The sequence below is a fragment of the Camellia sinensis genome, chromosome 5 (genome assembly GCF_055761805.1).
Source record: "Camellia sinensis isolate YWXY chromosome 5, ASM5576180v1, whole genome shotgun sequence".
Taxonomy (NCBI): Eukaryota; Viridiplantae; Streptophyta; class Magnoliopsida; order Ericales; family Theaceae; genus Camellia; species Camellia sinensis.
This window is the reverse complement of record NC_138965.1, coordinates 18,726,022-18,737,200: the sequence shown is the minus strand read 5'-3', so window position 1 is coordinate 18,737,200 and position 11,179 is coordinate 18,726,022. Positions and strand designations below refer to the sequence as shown.

General features: G+C 35.3%; 1 pseudogene; it reads left to right on the top strand.

Annotated features, from left to right (window-relative positions):
• Window positions 1-9,339: 9,339 nt before the first annotated feature.
• LOC145790462 (spermidine hydroxycinnamoyl transferase pseudogene) lies at window positions 9,340-10,721 on the top strand (annotated as a pseudogene).
• The last annotated feature ends 458 nt before the right edge of the window (window positions 10,722-11,179 follow it).

Below are 11,179 nucleotides of genomic sequence, written 5' to 3'. Positions count from 1 at the left end.
CATTTTGCAATGATGCAAGAGTCTGCCAGGAAAGATGTAGAGCAAGCATTCGAAGTCCTTCAATCTCGATTCGCAATTATAGGTGGTGTTGTACGTTTTTGGGATCCGAAAATGCTTGCCAACATAATGAAGAGTTGCATTATATTACATAATACGATTGTCGAAGATGAGAGGGAGGAGCACCTTGATTTCGATTATGAAATGTCATCAACCAACACACCAGTGCAACTTTCCTCTACTCCTACCAATGACTTCCAATCATTTTTGTCTCGTCATTTAGGTATTAGAGATAAGGATGCATATCATGCCCTCCGTAATGATTTAGTAGAACATATGTGGCATCTTCGTGATGAACACTAAATTCACCAAACCAATACATGTACTTTTGTGACTAGTTTTGGAATGGAAATTGAAATCTTATTTGTAATCTTCATTATGAGGCACTATATTAACGAAGTAATTTAGAAGTTATGTGATGATGTGCTGTTGTAATAATCCAATCTTTAATATTTAGAATTGTTCCGTGTTCAGTTTATGAGAATTACAAATAATAATAATAATGTCTGAACCACATAATTTTAATAATCATGTCTTAAATTTTGTGTTCAATTCAGTATTATTAGAACACAAATGATAAAATTGTCATCCATTTATGCACATTTAATAATTATGTCTTAAATGATAATGCTACTAATAATGTATTAAATTACTGATCTTCATGTACATAATTATAATGTCTTAAATTACTGATGTTCATCTGCATAATCATAATTTAATAATAATGTCTTAAATTACTGATCTTAATTTAATAATTCAGCTTTAATTACTGCATAATCATTATTTGTACAAATTTATACAAATTAATTGATGTGTCATTCATTTACTGATGTTGATCTTGCCATTCATTTTTTTCCTCAGTTGAAATGCATTCAACATACAGAGTTAAAAAATACTTAATAATGTTGCCATTCATTTACTTAGTGAATAAATGCATGCACTGCATAACATTCATGACATACTACAGACAATGCATACTTTGAACCACCTACCATTCATTATGATATATCAATTCCTACCGTTCATTAAATTCATTCCACCTACCATGCCTCATTTTACACACCACGGTTGTTGAGTCTTAATTTCCTCACCACCTACCTGAATAATTCAGCCTCTATATGAGCTGAAGATTGTATACAAAATCAGTATCAACAAATTCACTCTATTCACTCTACAAAATCCGTCCACCACCACCTTCAAATTGAGCTGAACCAAATTGTAATCCCAAACTCTGCAGAACAAGAAGGTAATAAGGCAGCATCCCAAAACATCAGCAGAACAAGAAAGCAGCAGCAGAACAAGAAGGCAGCATCCAAAACAGGGTATGGCACGGGTCAACCGGTTGGTCAACTGGCCCTTTGTTATTTTTTTATTTTTTTTTCCCTTTCAGTGTGCATGCTGTATTTGTTCAATTTTATGCTTAATTTGATAAATTTTAACCTTCTCAATAGCATAAAATTCATATTTTAATCAAACTACATTCATGTTCAATATTTTAATTTCAGTATGCACTTCTGAACTTCTCTGATTTTTACATTCATAACTTCAATGTTCAATATTTTACAATCATAACTTCTCTGATTTTTAGTTTCAGTATTTTACATTCATGTTCTATATTTTTACATTGCTAAAGGTTCAATATTTTTACATTGTTCAATATTCATGTTCAGTATTTTACATTCATGTTCAATATTCATAACTTGTCTGATATTTTACATTCATGTTCAATATTTTTACATTGCTAACTTCTCTGATTTTTACATTCATAACATTCATATCTTCAATATTTTACATTCAGAACTTCTCTGATTTTTAGTTTCAGTATGCACTCATGAACAACAAACACTGCATAGCATAAAGTAAAAATTAATGTGCCATGAAGCATACACCAATTAATATGCAGTTCAGTATAAAAATGAATGAAGTAAAAACACTGTAATATAAAAATTACTGTACCATTCTAAGCATACACCAATTAGTGCATAACATGAAGTAAAAACATTGCATAAAAATGCTTTCCATTTCAATATGCATTTTCCATTACCATGCAAAACCAATTAGTATGCATACTGAATGCTTTCATGTTTTTCCATTATAATATGCATTGTACTATTAAAACTACAGAATATCTGAGTTCTAAGTTCATGTTTTCATTAACAAACACTGCATATTTTACATTGTTCACCATAACTGTAATAACCCTCACCACTGATTACCGTTAAACATTGATTACTGATAACTGAACTGATCATGACTGATAATTGGACTGATTAAAAATACTGAACTGACTGACTGAAGTTGGAAACCGAATTGACTGAGTATATGTTAGTTAAATGCATTCTATCTGTTTGACTGTATGGTTATCTGTTCATGCTTATGTGTTTAAACTGCTAATTGAAGGCCTTATCGGCGGCCGAATCAGAAACCGATTAGTGTTCTATGATCGTCTGAATTAATGTGAATTTATAGTATAATTATCTGAAAACTGATTAGGTATGATTAAATTAGATTAAAATAAGCTAATTAAAGAGTTTGACGTAATTACACTTTTGCCATTGTTAGTGGGCCCTTATTATAACATGTTAGAGCCTTGGTATGCTTGAATCAAACATTTTGCTCAGCTCATTTCTTGCTTTTGCCGACTAGAGGGAGAGAGTTAAGGGAGAGAGTTAGATTTCACCTCTTTTGGCTTGGTTTTGCTTGGATATTGAAGGAATTGAAGTATAGATTGCATAATTGAGCTTCCTTGCCTATAATTCTAGACTTGGGTAAGAGATTTAACCTTCTAGTAATGTATTTGCACTTGTTCATGCTTAGTTCTTGAGCCTCTAGTGATTTGAGCCTTGAATTGGAGCCTAGTTCATGCATGCATGTTTGAATTGTTGAGTTTTGAGTTGAATTCATGGTAAGATTGTACATGCATGCTCATATTTTTACAAGAGACCATGAACTCATCATGTTTTGAAAGATTTGGCTCTTTAGAGCATCAAATTGAAGCTTTGAAATGATTTGAATCCATGCATGTTTGCATGTTCTTCATATTCTTGAAAATGGGTTTGAATGTGGTTTTAATTGACTCACCTTTGGGGCTTGAATTCATAAATTGAGCTTTGAAACTTGTTATACATTGAATTTAGTTATGTTTTCCAGAATTTGGGCCCAATAGGTCGAGTTTGGAGTGGTAGAATGCTTGGTTTGAGCTTGGGAGGCAGATCTGGAAATCCCAGATTTGGCTTCCTCGCTCGAGCGAAGGATTCCCCGCTCGAGCGAGCACCTTTGTCCAGGAATCCGCTCGAGCGACCATCGAGCGACCATCGCGCGTAAAATCACAGCATCCAGTATTTTTACTGTTTCGACAGACCGCTCGAGCGAAGGATTACTCGCTCGAGCGAAGCCTTTGATTTTGGAAGCCCGCTCGAGCGGAGAAAGTCTCGCTCGAGCGAGGCTCCCATTTTCAGCAAACTTTGCAAAATGTTTTCTAAGTGTATTTTTGCATCCTCATCCCATCCTAGGTATTCTTAGGCCTAGTTTAAGGCATCTTAATGAGGATATCGTTGTAGAACACACCTAGGCAAATTAGGGATTAAGTTATGAGATTTCCCAACTGTGTAGCTTAGTGTGTTCAACCTGTTAACTGTGTAGGGTTGGCGACTGAGGAGACACGCTCTAGCATACTGTAGCCCGAACTCTGTGAGTAACGATTGTGTAAAGATATGTTCACAAATGATTATCTTCTGAATACTGAACTGAACTGTTTACTGAACTGATATTACTGAATGAATGTATGTCCCTTATTTCTGAACTGTACTGTGGCATCCTTAGTACCTACGGTTTACTGTTACTGTTACTGTTACAGAGATCTCTGTCGGTTCCCTCGTGAAACCACTACTGTTTACTGACTGATGGCCATCATTACTGTTCGGTCTTTAAGACCTACTGTTACTGTTATGCTAATGGATGTACCACATATGACTGTTTACTGTACTGAACAACTGAATTACTGATTGAATTGAACTGTTTTCATTACTGTAAGGACATTCATTCTAAACCCCTTTACGCATTATGTTATTCACTGGGCTTTAGCTCACTGTTTATATATATATGTAGGTGCTCAGCCACCAGATCGGAGCTAGGAGCGTGGGTTAGACTTCAGTTTTGTCAAGCCAGCCTTTGTGCCTCACTGCGAGGTTCCGAGCCTATCTGCTAAGGCTTAGGGGTGTTTTAAGAATTTCCCTTCTGTACTGTTTCACTGTTTTGTATAGACTGACTGTTCACTGTACCGTTAACTAGGGTAGAGTCCCTAGTTTAAATTAATGTAAATATTGTGCATACAGAACTTCTGTACTGTTTATGTATGAATGCATGGAAAATCTTTTTGGCATTCAGACTGTCACAGCTCATTGGACATTGTTTAATTACTGTATTGGCTTCCGCCAGGCCCTGTACTCTGTTTTACTGTATTTCTGTTCTGTAGGCCTTCGGTAATCTCGGATTACTGGCCGGTTACGGTACTAAACCCATAGGGCCGGGTTTGGGTCGTGACAATAACACTAGAACAAAACTAAGCCAACTGTAATTCAGCTTTCATATGTAACACATATTCATTAAAATTCAATAGATATTGACATCATGCCTAGAACTAAAAGATCGAGACCACAAGTTGGTGAAAGTTCCAACCCTCCACAACGCCAAGAATAGCAGCCTCAAAATCAGTAATATCCTACTGATGATTTTCTCAGTGCAAGTCATGAACTAGCCTTTCCAAACTTCTACAGCCGACCTATTGTAACAGGGAGGAGGGTAGATCTGCCACCTCAATATGATGCACTATTAGTTAGTAAACTTGAAGCAATGGGATGGCTAAATTTAATTAATTTACCCCAAAAGGTATATCCACGACTCGTATCTCTATTTTATGTTCACTTAAGAGCTACTCAGGAAGACGATGGAAATTTTACTCTTTTATCATATGTGAAAGGAAAGGGTATACAGTTTGATATTCCTACTTTGGCAAGCATTATTGGAGTTGATGTAGGTAATGAAAATATCCATTATCAGACTGAGGCTGAGTTAGCTAATATTGTTGGTAATGCTACTGATGTATATACTACTATTTGTCATAACAGATTTATTGGGACTAGTTTACAAACAAGACATTTAAAACGTTATCTTCGGATTCTCCACCGGTGGATTGTGGAAAATGTCACTCCAAAAAAAGGACATCACGATGCGGTCCCATATTTTAATGCCTATTTGTTATACTGTTTTGAAGTTGGCCATAAGTTAGATTTGTGTTACATAATTATGAAAGAAATGATTTTCGCAAATCAAGGTCAATTCACAGGCCGGTCATTACTGTTTGGGGCACTCTTGACAAAAATTTTCAAACATTTTAGGGATCACCCGGTAGATGAAATGGAGATCAAAATCCGTTCACCCATTACTCAGTATACAGTTACCCATGCTGGTGCAGCCTCCAATTTAATGGGAAGTGTTAATGCTTCAGAAGATTTAAAAGATGAAGTCCCACCGGATGATGCTCCAGAAGATCCTCCTGCCAATGTGATGCTATCAACTAAACAACCTCCATATTGGACTGAGTTTATGGTCATGGAAGAACAACGTTATAATCAACGCGTTCAATGGGAACATCAAATGGCTAATCAGGTTAATTCATTGGATACTCAGTTTGATACATTTGCCACTCCGCAGAACTCATTAATTCAACAATTTGGTGAGTTCCGTGTGGACATTGAAAGACGTCATGAAGTGGCAAACAATCGCACAGATAGGATTGAGCATCGCGTAAATGACATATACCATCACTACTTCCCTCCTCCACCACCACCACCAGATAATGACTGTTGATGTGTTTGACATTATGTATTTTAACAACCTTTTGTTAGGTCATTATTCAGTTATGATTTTCTGGTATAAATCATGTTATAGTAGTCATGTTATAAATCATCTGATCTACTACATTCAATAAAGGTTCTCTTACTAGTTCCTTATTTGCAAGTAAGAAATTAATTTTAATGCTCTTTGGTTTTTGATATTTCATTTCTGCACTTTTTATTTCTCAATACTTTTCTCTTCATATTATTCTCTTAAACTTGATGATCCATGAGAGAGAATGCATACCTTTTACATTATTAGGTTGAAGTGGACTCTTTTTATTCATTCAGACAAGATAAAAATGTTGTAGTAGTTGTGCTTTCCTGAACATGGCTTAAATTTATTCTTTATGCATTTGCATTTCATAATGCAGTGAAAACATGTGTATTGTAATTTTGTGATTAGTTGCTGAAATCAACATGTAAGTATTGCCTCTTTGGGGTAAAAAGGCCATACCTTCGCTTGTTGACATGTTCTGCATTTGCAAAAATTTATTCCAAAGGTAAATTAGATTCACTCAGAAGAACACAATGCAAACCAAAACACACCAAGATTGACATTCTTGATATTTATTGAATGTTCACAAATTTCATCCATAGTACATCAGGAAGTAAAAACATAATAAAAAAGAACTCCAAAAATTACTAGAAATTATTATATTATTAGTACTAACAGTTGTAGCAACCACAGAGTAGGCAACAAAATCATGCTAATAAATCATATTTAATAAATCATGTTATAAATTATTATTCATAAAATCTGATGTTCAATAAAATCTGTTGTTTAATAAAAATCCATAAAATTTGAACTTTAAAAATGGCAAAAAATATGGCAAAAATCCATAAATCCACATTGAAAATCGAAAATCCATAAATCCACATTGAACTTGAAATATGATGTTCCATAAATCATTATGTTCCATTTAATAAAATTGTGAATACATGATTACTTATGCTTTATGAATAATTGCAATATAACTAACTAATACCACAAGTTAGATATAATATTTTTAGATAATCAAACCAATAGATGAAACCCACTAATACAAAACCTTTCAAGGCAATCTATTAGCTGTTCGAAATAAAATCTGTCGTTGAAGATCTTCGTAGTACGCCCTTTGCATAGGATTTAAAATTGTCATGTCCATTGACATTATTTTATGATCTTCATTTCGTTGTTCTCTTTCATTCATCATAGATAGGAGTTTTAGTTGTTCCTCCCTATCTTCGGCCCTTCTTCGACGCTCTGCAGGTTTCTGCTCACGGTCGATCGCCTTTTGTTCATCTCGCTCAATAGTTCTAGCGGAAATAGTTGATAACACTTCAATAATTTTGGATTGGTTGGCAGCCATTTCATCAAATCTACTATCGTGCGTTGTTTGATTCTTCAACTTCTCTTTCGCTGCCTTAGTACCAATTGGTCGTGTTGATGTATTAGATGGTTGTTCGTGCACCGCATTATTCTGATTGGATTGAAATGCATCAGATTCTCCAGTTGGTGGATTCGAACATGGATAAGCATGTTGCGTGCTTCTTTGGGATTGTGTTCGAAATTCATCTCACTTACAACTTCGGCGCAAAATATCCCAACATGTATCAAATGTAAAGTGTTTTTTCTGTATTGCATGATACATCCGCTTCGCTTCAGCGACCTACAAAAAAAATTACAAAAATTGTAATAACAAGTATACATTTACAAAAGAAATTTGATATTTAGAAAGACAAATAAATTTTACCATGTCTGCCTCAGTTGTTCCACTTTGTTGCCTCAGTTGAATTTGTTCAAGAAAATCACAGAATTTATTAATTGCCTTTTGCATGCTAGACCAACGGTGGGACAAAGAAATACGGTTTTGATTTGATTCACCACTCAATTGTGAATTAAAATAAACAAGTACTCGTTCCCAAAATATAGCCATAGTTTGACTATTACCAGTAATGGGATTTTGAGAGACTGCTAACCAAGATCTACACAAAGTTTCATCTTCTATAATTGTAAACGATTTACCACGAGAAACACAAGAAGTTTCTGAAATAAAATGATTATCGCTATTCTGCGTGTTCTGCTCTCGTGAAGTTTCCGACATAAAATTAATATCACTGTTGGGCTCCAACATTTGTGATTCCTCAAACATTTCAAAATCTTCCATAGTTTGAAAAAAATACAATATATACAATATCTAAGTTACTGAAAAATATTAAAATGATATACACTGAACCTCAGAATCAGATAATTTAATCAGATAATATAAATTAAATTTTCAAGGGAAACAAATTTCTAAATGACACAGAAGAAACAAAGAAACAAAATTCACAGCATGCAATGTAATACTATTTTGAAAATAAAATACTCTATCAACTTGATATACGAAACATATATATTTTATAGAACACATCATCAACGGTAAATTTTCAAAATACTCTGTCTATCCAACGGTAAATTATTGGAATGGCTAATTATTGGAACGGTTAGTTCTTCAAAATACTCTGTCAATCCAACGAACGGCTAGTTCTAAAATATGCATATGAGATAACAATTTCAATTATTTTTTGAAGAGAATTTAAATTTATATCACCCTTCAAATTATTCCAAGTCCACAAAATAACCATTCTCAAAATAAACCTGTTCAAACCAAACCAAACCTGTTCAAACCAAGATTAGACCGGTCGACCGGTTGATCAACCGGCCTGGCAACCGGCTAGTTGACCGGTTCAACTCCAACGGTCACGCACACAGCCCAGTTCACACCAAACAGTTCAAACCCGTCGCAGTTCAAACCCGTCGCATATGGTCAACCGGCCAGGCAACCGGCTGGTTGACCGGTTCAGCTTTGCAACGGTCAGGAACAGTAATTTGGTAAAATCTGGAGCAGCTTCTCAGTTTGATGATTTTTTTGTTGAATTCTCAGTTGGATATCGATTTGGTGAAACGGTTGGAGCACCAAAAAGTGTTTTTTTCACCAAAATTTAAATTTGATGCCAAGTTTGGTTCACCGTTGGAGATGGTCTAATTAATTAAGTTTGATGTTTTTGGCAAAGGCTATTTTTTGACTTTTTAGGTTAAAATTCACAAAATGATAAAATATGTTAAAATAGTTAATAAGATAAAATGTCACATCAAACTCATAATTATTTCATTTTTTCTCTCACAAATATCACATCTAATTACAAAAAAAATCTAACTGTATTCCCAAACATAAAAACTTTAACCTATTAAAATAGCCTAAAATAAAAATAATTTTAGTAATAACTTTCCAAACAGCCACTTTGTTACGTGAAAATGAGCTCATGTGCCAAGTGTGGTTCCATTCCATGTACACTACAAACTTTTTAAATACACTTTAATTTGGAATTGAACTATAACCATTTCTTCTCTCTCTCAACAAAAATGGTGGTGAGCTTGAGAGGTTCTTGCTTGGTTATACCAGCAAAGCCAACACAAAATGGTTGTCTTCCCTTATCAGAATGGGATCAAATAGGTATCATAACTCATGTACCCACTATCTACTTCTACAAACCTCCAAAAGAGTGGCTCACTCCAACTTGCAAGATCATAAAAACACTAAGAGATTCATTGAGCTTGGCATTGGTGCATTTTTATCCATTAGCCGGTCGTTTGAGTTCCATAGGTGGAGGTCGTCTAGTGCTCGATTGCAATGCCATGGGTGTTCAGCTCATTGAAGCTGACTCCGAGTCCAAGCTAGATGATTTTGGCGACTTTTCTCCGTCCCCCGAGTTGGACTGTCTTATCCCTTGTGTTAACTACAAGAGCACCCCTATCCATGAATTGTCATTACTAATTGTGCAACTAACAAAGTTTAGTTGTGGTGGCATTTGCCTCGGCATGACAATATCACATGCAGTTGTTGATGGGCAAAGTGCTATTCATTTCATGTCCGAGTGGGCTAGGCTTGCTCGACGTGAGCCTATATCTGCATCACCATTCCTTGATCGAAAAGTGGTGGAGGATCTGCGAGCTGTTGATCCAACACCAAAATCACCTTTTGATCATGCCCAGTTCAATCAACCACCACTTTTGATTGGGAAAACAAGCAGCGAAGAAGAGAGAAAGAAGAAAACCACGACAGTGATGTTGAAACTGACAAAAACCCGAGTTGAGAAAATCAAGGACAAGGCTAATGAATGGTGGAACTGGACTAGTAGTGGTACTATACTAGTACTATTTGTCGTGCTTATACTCATTATGAGTCGATCACTGGACACATATGGAGATGCGCATGCAAGGCACGCGGGCACAAAAGTGAGCAACCGACATCATTAGGTGTGTGTGTTGATTCGCGCAGGCGTTGCAAGAAACCACCATTGCCACAAAAGTACTTTGGCAATGCAACTCTAGATGTGGTCGTGACTGGCTGAGCTATTGTCAAGACCATTAGGTTATGCTTCAGGTAGAATAAGAGAAGCAATTGAGAAAGTGACTGATGAGTACCTCAACTCAGCCATTAATTTTCTCAAGAACCAAACAGGCTTGTCGAAGTTTCAATATCTACATGCAGTAGACCAAGAGAGTAAGCCTTTCTTCTATGGAATCCTAAATCTTGGAGTGACAAGTTGGATGAGCTTGCCAATGTATGGGGTAGATTTTGGTTGGGGAAAGGAAATCTACATGGGTCCAGGAAATCAGGATTTTGATGGTGACACTTTGTTACTACCAAGTCACAACGAGGATGATCGTTGGTTGTTGCATTGTGTCTTCAAGTGGATCGCATGGATGCTTTTAAGAAGTTCTTTTATGAAGACATTGTCTAGAAATTGATCAGCAGCAAAGAATAAGAGCATCTCCAACGGTAATAGGCATTTTACATAGAGAAAAACTAGAGATCATGAAAAAACTTTCATGAAAATGATCATGAAAAATTTATGATCCTTGGATTACCTTGATTAGTGTGTGGTGCTTTATTTTAAATGTAATCCAAAGGTCATGAATTTTTCATGATCATTTTCATGAAAGTTTTTTCATGATACCTAGCATTGCTCTTTTACATATCTAAACATTATTATAAAGTATATATTTTATTTTACCTATCAACTATTTCATATTTTTACTCCAACCATGCTCTTTATTTTAGCTATTCATCTAAATATTATTAATTTTATAAAATGCCACATCAGCAACAAAGATGGTGGGAAATGATCCCAATAATTAAATATATTTTGCCTAGCCTTGAAGGCTAGATACATGTAGCTAGTGAATGTGAGTTGAGTTA